Genomic DNA, 16608 nt, shown 5'->3' with positions numbered 1-16608 from the left:
AACAACACTATTTTAAGTCACTGCATGTAGTTGTAAATCATGCTTGACTGACATGCTGTGTTTGTATTGAGTATGCACCATTGTAACAGCAACAATGGAGCAGATAAATTTCATCAGGCAGGCAAGGTATTAAGTGACATATTGTGTAAAAGTCAAAGAACCACTTGGAATAATCCTGGATGAAAACCAGAACCAAAATAATACCCATTTATCATAATCATTTCAAAGCATTCTAAAATATTGAAAATGTTATCATTAAAGAATGATAGAATGTAGTTTACTACAGACCCAGGTAGAGAATCAATGGCTTGAAAGGCGACAACAATCCATTTTGTGGGCACTCTAGTTTTTGTCCCCTTCTTTGCCTGGCTTACCCAAAGGTTGATCATGGTCAATGACTTGCTATTTACGTTAAGGATTTTTTTTCTTTTGCACATTTTTAGGCTACTTGTAATGAATGAGATCTAATATGGTACATAAAGACAACTGACTATATGACCACAATTTATGGGAAGCAGCTGGTTTTGTGTGAACATGTGAAGTGTTAGTACAGAGATCAGAAGTCATTAGTCAGCCTTGAAAATGGGCTCTGGAACACAGAAAGAAAGGAGCAGAAGGAACATTAAATATATCCATTACATTAAAATTATGCCACTATTGAATTAAGGTAGGAATTCCAAACCAAAGTGTTCTTGTTTACAGAAAAGTGAGCACTTTTTGAGGCTACTGCCATTCCTCTACCCTGTGAGTTCTGTATGCCGAGGACCGAAACAACTGCATTTGGAATCTCATTTTTCTTCAGCAAATTTCTTTCCTGTGACTTTTTCATTAAAAGAGTTGTAGTGTATATCAAGAATGTTATTTTGCTTATGGAAAGGGAAAACTAGATAATAGGTACTTTTTATTCAAGAGGTTTTATTGTTTTTCTCCTATTGTTGGGTGGCCATAATATTTAAGTCATAAATGGGCAAATGTCAAAGTAGGTCTCCTACTGTGCCTGACTCCCTGTAACAATTAGGTGGTGTTTTATTGTTCTGTGGCTTAGTTACAGAGTACAGTTGTCAGATGACATAACTGGTAATGGAAGGACCACATTCCTTATAGTTAGACAACTCCCTTCAAAATTCATGGCATACTTACAGCCATCAGATTGGCAGTATCAGATTCCAGAGTATAGCTGTGCACAGCAAATTAACATTTGACTCTATATTACTGCACTGTTAAATATATGCATTTAACATTAAAAAAGTATATGCGAAAGGATAAGTGACACACAGTGATGATCATTCTAGACATCCCTTGTGGCCTGAACCAGCCCAGATAGCAACAATAAGGATTACACATCGATGTGGAGTTGCTGTGCCCTCTGACACCAGTGGGCAATTTGGTCTGGGAAAGACCTGGCTGAGATGTGGTAAGAAAGAGTAGGTTCTCAGCAACAGCCTTCTTGAAGAGGCATTCTTGAAGAGGAAGAGGATACAGCTTGCTGCTCTGGCCATAAGGTACACATGAGTTTAATGCTGCAGGATTTTTAGCTCTTTGTGTCCTTAACAAAATATGTAAGTGATGTTCTGTCAGGCTTGTTATAAACTGTAGCTGAGCAACCAGTCAGGACTTGTGGTTGTTATTAAGATTGTTGTGTTACTTTATTCCAGAAAAGCAAATCAGCTCCTCTCTGCTCCGTATTCTAACAATAATTTCCTGCGGAATATATCCACCTTCCAGCATGAATTTAGGAAAATAAGGCAAAAATAGCTCATGCAAAACTAGTAGTATTTAGGAAGAGCACTTAGAGAACATTGATTCATTAACATCTTAGTTCCTACCTTTTGTTAAAGAAAATATTCATTGATACCCATGGCACCTTTTTTGATAGAGAACTTATTAGCTACAGCTTGTTACTGGACATGGAAATTATAAGAAAAAGTTAACTGAGACGAAAACCAACCAATAAGCTATCAGTACATATTAGAGTTGTACACATACTGGCCTGATGAAGATGTTAATTCCCATTAGTGATTATTAGAATAGGAAAAAGCCAGAGAGAAAAAAGGAAAAAGAAAACAAACAAGATATTTTTCCTGGTTTCTAAACACAGGCTAATCATTCACCTCACTTTTTGCTAGATAAGAAAGTTCTAGTGGTAGCTATTAATGCATTGAGACTTTTTTAAAATTATTTTTGCCCAGGAGACAAATGTGTAGCCATATGATTTTTCCCCCTGCTATGTTAAAAATGCATTTATATTTTTTCAAGCACACCCCGATTAAAGAGGGCACATCTGTTTTAAGTCCTTCTTTATGAAAATTACTGAGCTTCCTCTGAAAGCTTATCTTTTAATTTCAAAATTCTTTGTAGCAATAACTTAGATAATAACCAACCATATTTCTGTCTTCTTTAGAAAGAGAGAGAGAGAGAGAGAGAGAGAGAGAGAAAGAACCATTTTGAGCTTTGAACTCCCCCTCCCTCCCCTCTTTGGGTCTCCTTTGAAAAGGCCCCCCTCATTTGCGTTTAAAATGGATGTTTCATACTGGTTGATTAGTGTTAGTATGGGATACCAGCCGCTCTGAGCCCAAGGCTCAGCTTGAGATCTGCGGATTATTCATCAACTTCCCCGGCAGGGGGGACCGTTTCTCACTTTCACTGCACAGCAGCAAAGTGTTCAGCTTTGCTTTTTAAGATTTTTTTCCCTTTTCACAAAGTTTTTTTTTTTTTTTTTTTTTTTTTTTTCCCCCATGAAGGGGTTACTTGAGTGTACATAACACCAGATCACTTTTAATACCAAACCTCCCTCTTTCCGACCAGCTTTCTTGGTCTGAATAGAAGAACATAATGGATCGGGACATATTTACCATATGTCTGTCTGGTTACAACCATTGTTTAAGGCAAAGATCATTTAAATACGTAAACTGAGACTTAGAGAGCACTTGATTTTGTCATTATATAAAGATTCTATATTATAGCATCTCACTTTTTTTTTTTTCCTTCCATTGCACTGATGTTTTGTTTATCATATATTAATTTAGAAAAGACATAGAGGATACATGTTAGGATGTGTCTGTATTAACAATATTTCAACAAAATTTATCATTGCTGCCAGCATTTTGAGTACCAAGTCTAATCGAGCTCAGAATAGGTTTTTACAAAATTGTTGTTTGCTATTAGCTACCTGTGTGTGTTTGTAATATCTTGTTGTTGTTATTAATCATACCTATGGCAATAATGCTTCAGAACCAAGGAAAAAGGAGTTTTCCCTCTGCAGAACAAAAGTAAATAGCAGACAATTTCGTGTGCCTAAAATCTAGTCCACTTTTATGTCATCTGAGCTCACAAAAGCTGAAATGAGACCCCTAGAAACCTGGGGTCTCTCAGCTCTGTAAGCTATTATGGACACAGGAATACAATTGCAACATGAAGTCTTTCCAGACGTTTACTTGTTTGCATATGTATTTTCCCTTGCTCCTTTGTCTCTAGCTGCCTAAAGGCATTGATCGTTCCTTGAATATAGCATCTGGACACAAAGTTATAATGGCTACAAAAAGGCCCAATTACTTTCTTTTTGCTTTAGCCATCTAAAAAAGGCACGAACCGTGATAAGACTTTAGAAGAATCTATTGCTGATAAAAAGAAACCAGCACCTCCAGAATATTACCATCCTATCAGCACTTACAATGAGAAAGAACATCTTCTAGATATGGTGTACAGTAAATGGTCTGGTGGAGCCCAGATAACTAGTTCAGATTAAACTCCTAGCTTTTAGATAGCAGAGACTGTGTGAGATGAATCACACAGTAAGTGTGACATGGGATGATTTGGTAAAATGCTCACAATCATGAATTCATCTTAAAATTAATAGCTACCATAAGCTGAATTTTTCTTTAGTTTCCTGCTCTTATCCCTGAAACATCCCGAAAATTATGTATCTTCTTTGGTACTTTTAGTGAATTACATTTCTCCTTGGAGACATCTTTATCCTGCTTGCAAAGTAAGAGTAAGATAGAGCATAGCAATATACAGACTTTGAAAACAAGAACTTCTTTGCGCTCACCTAGGCACCTGCAGTTGCCCTTTTGTAGTGAATATAAACTAATGATACATTTGTTCCCTTGGTTACCTTCTTTTTGGTTTTGAACCTATACCTCCTGGCTGAGCTCTCTCACCATGAAACCACTGCATGTAAAAGTGAGATGTGTTATTTTAAAATATGAATGGCTACAGCCATTGCACATTGTGCGAAGCGCAGTGCTATTGATACAGCATCCTCCTCCACAAACTGGTGCTTCAGTACTCTGGCTAGGTCCTGAATTCCAAGAGGTCTCAAGCAAGAGTTGTACCCAGCTGCTCCGCGTATGTCCAGGAGACAGAACTGGAAACCAAGTGGTCAAAGAATGATTTTAGCCATATCTGGAGTTAGACATATTCTGAAGAAATTACGCAGATTGAAGTTCAGTATTTAAGTGCCTAAATCTCTCTAAAACTTGTTTTAGGCATATGAATGTTTCTCTTGACAGTCTTAATGCTTCCTTACCCTTCTCATTTTTATGTCCACTGCAGCCATGATCACAGCAATATCTGAGTTTCTTTCAGAACTGCCTTGTGAATTCTCTTTCTTCTTTTTCTCAAGCAGAATTCATGCAATAACCACAAAAATGTAAATACATACATACACATCTGCATACATATACATGCATTTATATGGACCAGCGAAACTTGTAACCAAGGCATTTGACTCTAGCAGTCAGGAGATGGGTGTTTTTATCACAGACATCAAAAAGTATATCAATAAGCTGATGGTGGCAATGAAGCTGATAAGTCAAAGGATGTTGCAAGAGATGGATAGACATATTTTACATACTGTGCTGCATTACAAATGATGCAGTCAACATAAAATACACTAGAGAGAAATCAGAGAATACACTTAAAAAAATGTAGCTAGATTTCTTAGTGGAATATTGTAAATTGGCTCAGCTCTTGTGCCAATTCGCAAGCCACCAAATTGAACTGATTTAGGCAAATAAATTGCAACAAAAGAGCCATCAAAAGAAAACCAACGTAATCCTCAGTCATTTTCTTCATTTTTGTCTAAAGGCAGAGTGATAATTTAGGTATTACTTTCAAAATATTGGTAGTAGTAAAACCATTTGATCTGGACTCATTTAACAGGTATCTGCCCAACTCAATTCAAGTCAGTGAAGCCATCTTCTGCTTAAAGGGATAAATACAGTAAAATATCAAATATATGTGGTACTACGTCTATATTTGACAGATGGCTCTGAGTCTTACCATTTTCTATATGGTAATGCTGCTTTGTCACTATTAAGATTTATGTTGCTTTCCATTCAGATTCCTGAACTTAATTATGTAAAAATAATTTAATGAACAGAGGAGTTGTCCTAATTTGTCCTAGAGCTAGAATGAGAATATCTATGAGAGAAAATGCAGCCAGGAACTGAAGGTGGTTTTCATTTAGGAATGTAAATTTAAGGTGTTTAAAAATCTGGCTCTTGTTTCTCTCTCTCTCTTTTTAATTTATCCAGAGACCATGCATTATTTTTCTCCCATTTCTAGCATAGATAGAGTGAATACAGCTTCTCCTTACGGAATCAGTCATCTGATAGCAGATCTTAGCCACACTCAGTGCAGCCTTCATCTGCTCCCCAGAGGCTCCGTGTATCTATACAGGGTTCATAATATAAATTGCAACTAATTCAAGACACCCAAAACTGGACATTTTTTCCTTGAGCTATATCACCACTTCAGACTATAGAAATCACAATAATAATTGTAGCCTTGAAATTCGTATTATCTCTCTTTCTAGAACCAAAATAATAATGGGTTGCGCTTACTTCAGCATTTTTATGAAACAGTAAGTTTCTCATCTTTTTAATTTTTTATTTTACTGTATAAATAAAACCTGCTTGATGTTCCATAAAAATAGTTTTTCAAAATACCTGTGAATTATCTTATTTGGCAGGGATGTTCACTGCTGAACTTGGCCAAAAACTTATCCTGTGTTGTAACAAGGTGAATGTCACGTTGTGTAAAGGACAGTGCACACATAAAATACCCACTGTGCTGATGCTTATGCAATGTACATTTTTGGATCAATGTGCAACTGATCGTGCCAAACTCTCCAGTGTTGGTTCATGAAAAGCACACCAGACTGCCTCAGGTAAGTCTTCTCCTCTTAACTTAGTTAACTATGGTTTAACAACACAAATAGGTACATCGTTCATCTCCTCTGTTAGGGCAGCTTTGCAACCTCTTTTCATTATGAGTGCAATACAATGGGTGGATTCGTGGATCAGAATTCAATCCAGAATGGATCTGAAATGGAGTTAATAACAATGGAGTTATTACAACTTGAAATTAATGTTACTGAGATCAGGAAGTTTACTGCTGCATTCATCCCCCTGCTTTTTTCACTGAAGTCTAAGTTGAAATCTGTTCATCAGGAGCATTTGTAACATGGTTCATCAGGCTATGGGTCAACATTTTAAAAGTTAACCAAATAAAATTTTATAAAGTCATTGTTTGCAAATATTAGCAGGGAAGGAAAATGGTGGTAGATGTTTGGCATGTGCGTAGATATAAGCTTTGTTCAACGCGAAATATATGAGTGATTTAAATTAAATTGCAATTTTTTTTTAAAAGCACCATTTGGTCTTTAAAGAACCTTCAAAATAAAGAAAATAACTCGGGTATTTATTGTTTTGCTTCAATTTACATTGGTGCTATAAATAGCTGACAAGAAATGATGACAAATAAGCTATTGTAACCCTTTGGGAGTTTATTAGGTCATTTGTGAGAGTGTTGAATAGAGTCATTTGTTGCCCTCAGGTGTTTGAGAGTCTCTTTACCCTTGGGAAAGGAATTTAACAAAGGAGTGTATTTCAAAGAAAGCACTCTGTGTTTTCCACCTTTTTTCTGAAGTGTTTTCAAACACACTCCAAGCTAAAAATTCTCAGAAGTGAGAAAAGGAGGTATATATCAGACAACCCCTGAAGCAGTTGACAATCCCAGGGAGCAGAAGATAGGGTCAGATTCTAGATGTTGAATCCCAAATACATTTTCACCATAGGAGGCCCTGTTTTTTTTTTTTTGCCCCACCCACTGGGTGCAAACTTTGAAATGCACAATACAAAAGCATTGGACTAATGCCCTACTTGCATTTTTTTATTTAGTTGAAATGTGACGTCTTGTTTTTTTTCTCTGCTTCCAAAAAACACTGGGCAGTTCCTTTGTTACAAAAAACAAACACACAAACAAAAAAACAACACGACATTTCATCTGCCTTAATCTATACATCTTCTTAATTAAATAAAGGATTAGCATTTGCTTGGTCTATAATAAAACAAATTGTCAGGCAATATCAATATAGCAGTCATGAGGAATCTGCTAAATATAAACTTAAAGAAAAAAAATAACTACAGTTCTAATTATCTAGGTAATATCTAGGGAGTTATCAGGCCCAAAACCAATGTTCTAAACAATATCTCTTTAGTGGAAAGAGGAATAAGATAGAAGCCAAAGAGAAAGGAAAACTGGAAGTGAATCTGTGTATGTTTTTTTTTGTTTGTTTGTTTTTTTTCCACTTCCCTGAACAGTAGCAATGAATTTCTGCTCTAGATTCCTATGTGAAATGCACAGAGTAAGCAGTTTTAGCATCACCCAACTTGGATTTAGTTAAGGAGGTGCTATTAAATGAATTCACTACCTCATTTCTCTTTAATTAAGATACTTAGGGATGAAAATATGTGGAAATTAAATGGCTAGTAGTAGCAATGATGAAATAACAGCAGATCTTACTGAGTAGAACAAATCTACAATGTGGAAGTCCTGAATTTAATAATAACAGTTGATACGGGCCAAGCAATGAACAAGTTTTTGGTTTTCGTTTTCTGTACTGACAATTGCTGAGGGGTCCAAGGCAAGATTGATCCTCTTTGTTTCAGGAAGCACCAGCCTTTCTGCACAAATTTGGCTTAAAATAACCTTTGTTTGTAGAGTCTATCAGAGAAGTAAGACAGATAGAAATATGGAAATCACAGGAAATAAGAAAAAAATGCAAAAAAAAAAAAAAGATTAGGGAGATGTCACAAGAACAGTAGTGAAGACTAGTGTCACTAAGACAAAGATGCCTAAAACTAGACTAAAATTTTTGACTGAAATAGGGGTAAATGAACTAATCAGATTCATTGATTGGGTCAGGGATATCCAGAGAAAAAAGGAACTAACAAAGATGGGTGTTAGCAGTTAAATATAAATATTCAATATAATAGTTTGGAAAAAAAAAAAGTATTTAGGATTGTTTTCACAATAATAATCTGTATTAAGTAAGGGCAAATCTTGATTTAATCTTTTCATCTCTTCTTGAAGTATTGCACTAATTTCTGGCTATCTCATCAGAAAGATATGGGTAAATTGGATGGATTTCATTAAACTGCACTGAAAATGACTGAGTTTAGAAACATGGAAATTTTATTCTTAGGTTATGTAAGCAAGAGAAAACTGGAATGGCCTCTTGTGATACAGTGATCTATCAGTATGACTTAAAGAATAAATCTCAATAATAAATTTTGTAGTTCATTTCAAATTAATCTTCTAGCATTACTGCTCTATCCTTCGCTCTGTTTGCCACTAACAGTATAGAAAAGCAACAAATGGCTCCAAGATTTTTATGTTTTGATATAAGGACTGATTTGTATTTCTTCCTCTGTACCAAAAGCTGTCCCTTTTTGTTACCATAAAGATAGGTTTAGTGGGAGCCATTTTAAAAACTCTTAAGAGTTCAGGATAATTTTGTGGCCTTCTAAAAAAAATCAATTAAGAATGTACTTAAAACTTCCAAGGGTTGGAAGCTGACACTTTTTATCTTACTGGAAGGCTGGAAGATTCCATTGTGCTTTTATGGTGTCTGCCAGTCTCCTTTCCATAGGGTGGTGCCAGGCAGGAGTTAAATGATTGAGAATGAGAAAAACAGAACAAAGCAATGCGAAACAGAACCTGTTTTCAAAACATCTTTCAGTGTTCTGGATGTTTCCCTTGACAGAAGTCTGAATGTAGTGGGCATTTCTGGCCTACATTTTGGGGAGCTTACTGTTGCCTGTCTGTGTGTACCTAACACATAAGAAATAGCGTAACAGTCTGCATTTTCACGGTGTTGGCAGGCAGGGATTTGTGCGTTCCCAACACCCTTCACAGCAGGTTACAGAGGTTCCCAGTCCATCTCGGGGATGGTCCTGTAGATTTGGTCACTGTGTAATTCTTCTGAAAAGATCTACTTCAAGCAGGTTACAGCTCCAGTGGAAATTACAGACTTTGCACCTGAGTTTAGCACCTTGTGACTCAACATCATACAGATGCCTGGCTATTGGCCAGAGTTCCCTTGCACAACAAATAGGATTCAGGTGGAGTCCCGAATAGCCAGCACATTGAGCCAGCCTAACCTCTGCATGCTGGACTTGTATCCCTCCATCCCTTTCTGCACATTTCTAAAGATGAGTGCAGGCTTGATTTAGTAAAGTAAGCTCAGCAGAATACCAATAATTCCCCCATCATGTTGCCTAAGTGCATGCAGTAGCACATGCCATGGAGGAGCCTATGGTCCTGTTTGCACCATGAATTGTTTCCTGGTCTCATTCAGGACTGCAAGAGTGCACTGTCTTCCACTTAGACTCCACCTTCATCCTTCCCTCTAGCTGAATGCCCTCCAGCACTTGTTTTCAAAGACCGATGTCCATCTTTTTTGATCATACAAGCCTGTGGATTTTTCATGGGAAGAGCTGCTGTTTATGGCTCCTTTTCTCTCTTGCTTTCTTATTCCTTGACTGGACTCACTGTGCATATGATGCAGTTCACAGGTAATTTGTGCAAATAAACCACTGCATGCTTGAAAGATGCCCAAGGTGAAAAATAGCTGAGGTTAGACTGTCCCTGTGGGAATAATTCATGCAGCCTGCATACCTTTTGCTTAGGCTGAATTTGAAGGTATGGAGAAATTAGATTGTCAGTAGTTGAATGCCCTGACAGTGACGGCTGCTTATGCCTGCCTGCTGCTCCTTCATGTTTCTATCTTTCTTACTGGCCTTTCAGTATCTTTCCCATATTGTTGTGGATGTAGTCCACAGAGTGAGTGCTTCTAACTTGTTTTCTCCTGAACTGCCTCTGGTGCAAAGAATCTGGTAAGTTTTGTCAAGGCAGTTTTGCACTGGGAAAGTACAAAAGAGGAACTTGGAGTGCCTGGGGAAATTTATAATCAAAGAGTTCAGTGCACATGAAATTAGGCACCTTCAAGAATAGGCAGCATCTAAGCAAGAAATTCCAGTATCTCAGTTTTGTATTTGAATTCTTCATTGTATACTGCAAGCACACACAAAAAGTCCATCTGCTCTCCCGCATCCCAAAAGAAAGTTTGTCACACAAGCCATTCACGTAATTAAAATTCTTGTGTTTATTTGTGGATTGCTTAGAATATCTGCAGAAGCCTGCCAGTATCCCAGTAAGCAAAGCCCTGCCTCCTATTGCTTGCCAGAATGTCCCAGTGGTTTAGGTAGGGAAATTTACAATCTGTTGCTCATACTATCTACAGCAAAATGAATTCAGTTGTGAGTTGTTTCCCATCAGAGTCAAGATAAGAGCTTTTGCCAGTTCTCCTGTTATTGACACCCATGTCAGTAATTTAAGCACACAAATGGAAGACTGAACTAGTAATAAAATGAAACTAGGGATACAGTAAGTGGAAAGGAACTAATTCAGATCCTGAACTGAAATGCTTCTTTGATATCTGCAGTTACATCCATGCTTTGGAATCATCTAAGAAAAACCATTCCAATTCTTCCTCATTCTTCTGATCACTGTTAGGTTCTCAACACGACCACCATCAAGGAAATCAGATGGCATTCCTGCAGAGGGATCAGCATGCCAGTGCGGCCTCTGTTGACATGTTTTCTTACTTGGTGTTCCCAGCTCATAACAGCCCTGGCTCAGGAGGTTGTTTCACTCGTGTGCCCTGAGAGGAAGTTCTAGCCTGCAAAATTTCATAAGGAAACAACACACTCATTTTTCTTTCTCATGCAACCTCTACAACACTTTATTATGTGGTGCTCATTTTTAATTTATTTTATATGTAGGATAAGTTTCTTTCCATAGAGACAAATGTGCTTCTTTTAAATATGTAGCAGTAGAGATTGAGCCCTATTAATTGTAGCTTACTGTATTATGTATCAGATCATCGTGATTGGTTAATTCTAAATGAGGCATTCTAAAATAAAATTTAAGGAAAAGGTTTAAGATTGAGATTAAGTCTTCTTTATTTTGCTGTTCAATAATATAAAATGGCAGCCTTAAATATGGAGCCATAGATTTAATTTCCAAGGCACTTACTACACTGCATCTGAAATGAAGTGCTGAGACACCACTGTGAGACACATTCATGTTGTCTTACAAAGGGTGCAATACAAGATACAACCGCAAATTTTGACAATCAAATATAGGAGGAAGAGATATGAAACCTTTATTAATGTATTTTACATAACATAGCAGTTTCTAAAAACTATGATACCTTGAAGAAAGTCTGCAACTACTGGCCAGGATCACAAAGCATCTGCCTATCTGGAATCCCACAGAACTAAGAGGAGGTCAGTAGTGGCATAAATGCCCATCCATGTTTCAATATCATTGCAGCACTGAATTCATAAGCACCTATTGCCTTTTTAAGTAGCCTGTGACAGATTCACTAAAAACGTGCATGTGTCTTTGCTTATGTAGGCTGCAGATACTAACACTTTGGCCTGTGGTTCCCATTATGCAAATGCTATATGAAGTATACCTTTATTACATGGACAGAATGCACCCAAGAAAGCAGTTTTCAAAAGCAGCAGTCTCAAAAGTTACATTTTTTTTTGACTTAAAATCACAAAGCAACAGAATATGAGTAAATTCTACCTATTGTAGAAAGAAGCCCATGTTTAAATGCAACCTCCTTTGAAAAAGGTCAAGGAGCACCAAATGTTCATATTTCTGTTTTCATGTAAATGCAATAAAGACAGTTGCCTCCATGTAATAAAATGTTCAGGTTAAACTGCTGTAGAAGCAGAGTATAGGGTGTGTGGTTTGGTTAGAGCAGCTGCCCAGGTGTAGCAGACAGGTAGAAACCTGTTTGATACTTCATTGTGCTCTTCCATTATTTTCAGCCCTGCAGACCAGACCCTGTATCTGTTTGGAGCAAGGAGCAAAGTGCTTTTACTAGTGCCTTACTACTGTACTAAGGAGTTTACTTTGCACTTTTGTAACCAAGGATATCACTTGTGGATTTGTGTTCTTGGTTCTTGTGAGAGCGTATCTGCCAGATAACCAGGAACTTGACCAATCTTTCAGGAAAATTCTTGGAATAGTGTACCGAAATCGTTACTTGACTTGCTTGGATAGTCCTATAGATTGTGACCATGGATCTGATAATTTCAGTAACAATGTCATGCCCAAAAGAGTAGCAACACTGGCCTCTGTCTCTGCATCAGTGACACCAATACACAAATTCAGTGCTGTCATCCTGTGAAAGTGCCGTGCTTCAAGTCCACTCATTCTCATGCACAGCACTGACAAAAATTTCAATGAAAACATTTCAAAAATGATTTTGCAACTTAAGAAAACATACTTCAGCAATTACCATTTCCTTTACCATGAAACCAAATTCACTGTACATTACAGCTTTAAAGCTGAGATCTAAGGTTCAGATCAACTCTTTAATCCTGACTGTGGCTTCGGGTACTTCCTGATATTTATGAGAAATGCTCCAGGCCTGCAGCTGGGCTTTGAACAAAAAAATAATGAACTTCATTGACTGTGAGCAAAGTTCTACACTATTTTAAAGAAAGTTAAGCTATGACATTTTTTAATCCAACACTGAATCACATAACCCAAATTCTCTGCATAATTCAGGAATGTTCAGAGCAATAAAAAGACAATTAGATCAAAACTGCTTGCTAAATGAGCTGAAATCAATCTGTCCAAAGTTGAGAACTCTTGCTAGTCTCTCTCCTGAAATGTCCCATTACTTTTCAGTACTTTTACTCTATAAAACCTGAATAAAAAGACTCTTTCCATTCTAACATACTCCATACATGAATACTTCATCTCCTCTTATTACTAAAACATTTAGACAAAGAAGGACAAAAATTCATGCTTATTTATACAGTAAGTTTTACTTATCATGCAATAGGTCCTGTTTCTGTCAATTTTATTCAGAACTGAGTCAAATCACTTCTTGCTTACTTTGGTCAGGAATTGGATGCACATTAAATGTCAGCTAGGACTGATGTGAATTTGTAATGGGCAGAAATTAACAGAAAAGAGAGTTAAGTTGATATCGCATGGGACATTTTTAGCAAGGATATGATAGTTCATAAATAAGAGGCCATTTTCTTTTCAGGAAAAGAGGGCTTGGGGCACTGTCTGACAAAACAGGGTTTGGAATGAGCAGTGGTGATAACTGTGGTGATTAGATACCCCGGTAAATAGGGAGCATGTGAAGCAGAAAAACAGTTTGCTTCTGCTGAAGCAAAACATTGTTGTCATGGGGAGCAGGAGAGAGCCCTACACAGATTCCAAAACTAGTGAGTGATACTACAGCAGAAGGGTTACAGAGAATAAAGGCTCATGCAAAAGGAAAAACAGAAATTAGGGATTAAAAAATAGACTAGAGAATAGCAGAGGAAATAAGTTGAAAAATGTATTTTCCCCCTTCCCGAGATAAAATGCTTGCATTATATTTGTTATGCAGTGAGTTGGGTATTATCTCCTTAGGAGCAGATTTTTTCCGTAACATGCCTTTTGCTTTCCGTTTTGGTATGTAAATAATAGTTTGCCAGGCCCCTATACTCCACCCAAGGTAGCACAAAACCCAGGCTCCACTGTGTAGGCAGATCAGCTCCTCTATCCCAAGCATAATTATAGTAAATTAAATGTGACATTAAGAACTTGCATAGAGAAGAAGCAAGATTGTTAACTCATGAGATAGTATTTCAGATAGTAACATCAGTCTTTAAAACCTTGCCTAACTTTATTAAAAAAATAATTAAGAAGAATGTAAAAACATTGTGGTTGAGATTTGTGAGTACTTGAAAACTACCACAGGAATTTGAATGTTAAAGTTTATTTTGAGCAATTCCCATTTGAAAATTTTAAAAAATATTTTAAAAGATTCAGGACCAATATCTCGGGCTTTTGAAAATCTAGCCACACGTGAGTTGCTGTGTTCCAGTGTGAGCTGTTCCTTACTTCTTCTTCCTTCAGCACAATTTACAGTAGTTTTTATTCTGATATCTTGAGGTATTGTCATTTCTGGGGCTAGAACCAAAAGAGCTATTGCTACCTGAACTTGGTGTTACAAAAGTACATGAAACTTACACTGCTAGGAGGTTACAGCACAGTAAAACATTATGCTGAAGGTACTGAAGTGAGCATTTTCTTCACTGTGTGCATTCAACTCATTTATTTATTTACCATCCAGGATCCCAAAGTGCTGCTAACTACACAAGTTAACAGCTGTCTGCTAGTGCAGTTCCTGGCTCCTACCTCCTCAGGCATCTTTTTCCTGTTTATACTTGTACATCAAATGGGCCTTTGGAAAAATCCCCGATTTTCTTTTGTTCTGTTTTCTTTGTTCTGTTTCCATGCGGTCTTTTCCCCTTTGGAGATGACATGTATGGGAAATGGCTTATTGTAGCAACAGGAGACAGAAGGCAAAAACAATTGCATCGCGGATAAAGCAAACATCAAAGCAACGTGCAAGCTAAGTAGCTGTGAAAAAAAATTATTTTGTATTTGATATTTCAACGTGTTGAAGTCCAGCATTAGTAAATTTTTTGGCAACATGGAGAAAAGTAAAATGCAAACAACCTCCATTTTCAAAATCTTTTTTTTTTCCTGTGTTTCTACTAAAAACCAGCCAGGACTATGGACATGATGCACCTGTTGCAACTGGTACATTGCCATTTCCACCTTTCCCATGATTGTGAAAATGCATTAAGCATACCTGTAGAGACAGTTTTAACTATATTTGAATTGGATTTAAAAAAAAAAAAAAGTCTGAAAGACTGTGAAAAGAAAATTGGAACCTATCTTTCATTAACTACTAATTAACTGTCTGACTACCCACGTATAAAAAGGAGGGTGCTTACTGTGGATGTTTATTTTCATTTTTATTTTCATTTTATAAGGAATTGCTGTAGGTAGCAAACCTGATTAAGTACTTTTAGCAATTCCCATCTAAAGATAATTAAGTTCTGCCATGAAATGGAAAGAACCAGGCATAAAAAAAAATAAACATTAAGTATGGCAGATATTTTAAATGAATAAACAAATATATTTCCTACACACACATTCTGTTTTCTCACAATTTACATAATGTAAACGACTTTGACAACATCTTTATATTCTGTTTATCCTTAAATACTGTTGAGCTAAGAAAATCTGCATATTGTGTTTTCGCAGCTTCAACCCCCTGACCCACTGGAGAGTTCTGCAGGCTACTGAGCAGTAAAAGTTCCCTCTGTGGGTAAAGAGCCCATGGCAAGCAGTAATCTCTCAGAAGCAATGAACATGCCTCATCTGAGTGTATGTGTTAAGTTTGTTAAATATTTATCCACATCCATATTTGAGTAATAAAAATTACATGCTGAAAGTACTTCAACTATCTTTAAGCGGCAATATCCACACTTCCAGAGTTTGAAAGCTTTTATTTTTAATTTGCAAAAGAGAATCTGTTTTCCTAAGTGTGTTGCTATGCTGACATCAAGTAGAAGCAATACAGAACTGGCTTTGGAGACAAACTGACAATCCAAATCAAACATAAGGAGATATTTTTATTTTTTATGTTGATGCTGCCACTCCTTTTCCACCTGGAATAACAGAGGACAAAGAAAAACAACCTAGTCCTCTATTCCCTGCAGGTAGCTGAAAAATTGTGAATGACCTCATGAGATCAGACCAGTCTTTTATGAAGTTAAGGTTTTAATTAGATAATGTTATCTCTTGTACCTTGAAGTCAGTGTCTCCAGATGCATCACAGTCACCAAAACCTTAAGTTAAAGGCAACTTAAAAACAACAGAAATACACTCTTGAGCCTTGGTGCTGTGTAGGCACCCTGACTACAGAAGTGTGGGGGCCCTCTCCACTTAGGGACACTTAGTTCTAAGTCATAAAATTTCCTAGTTCTGTTGCAAAGTATCTGAAATAGAGGTTGTGACTCTCTGGAAACAATCATCACAATTGAATCAGTCTTGATACTTAGAAAAAGGCACTTTTTTTTTTTTTCCTATTTGATTGCTAGTGTGCTGAAGAACACAGCTCAATGTGAGGATGATTGCTCATGTGTTTTGAATTGTTGATGCTTAATTGGCTTATGCCCAGTCATTCCTTCCAACAGCTTCCATGCAGTGCACATTTAAGCCTATTTGTGTCTATTTTTGTCTATATTTGGCACATCTCTGAGCAGAGCAAGAAGTTTTACCCTTATCTGTGTAGACAAACACAACCCTCTGAAACAACTTTGGAGTTTTATTTCTTGTTTTATTGCTCCACCTTCTGGCTAACTTAAACTCACGTTT

Source organism: Aythya marila, assembly GCF_965140915.1.
Source record: "Aythya marila genome assembly, chromosome: 17".
Taxonomy (NCBI): Eukaryota; Metazoa; Chordata; class Aves; order Anseriformes; family Anatidae; genus Aythya; species Aythya marila.
The sequence above is the reverse complement of the archived record's forward strand: the minus strand, read 5'-3'. Positions refer to the sequence as shown.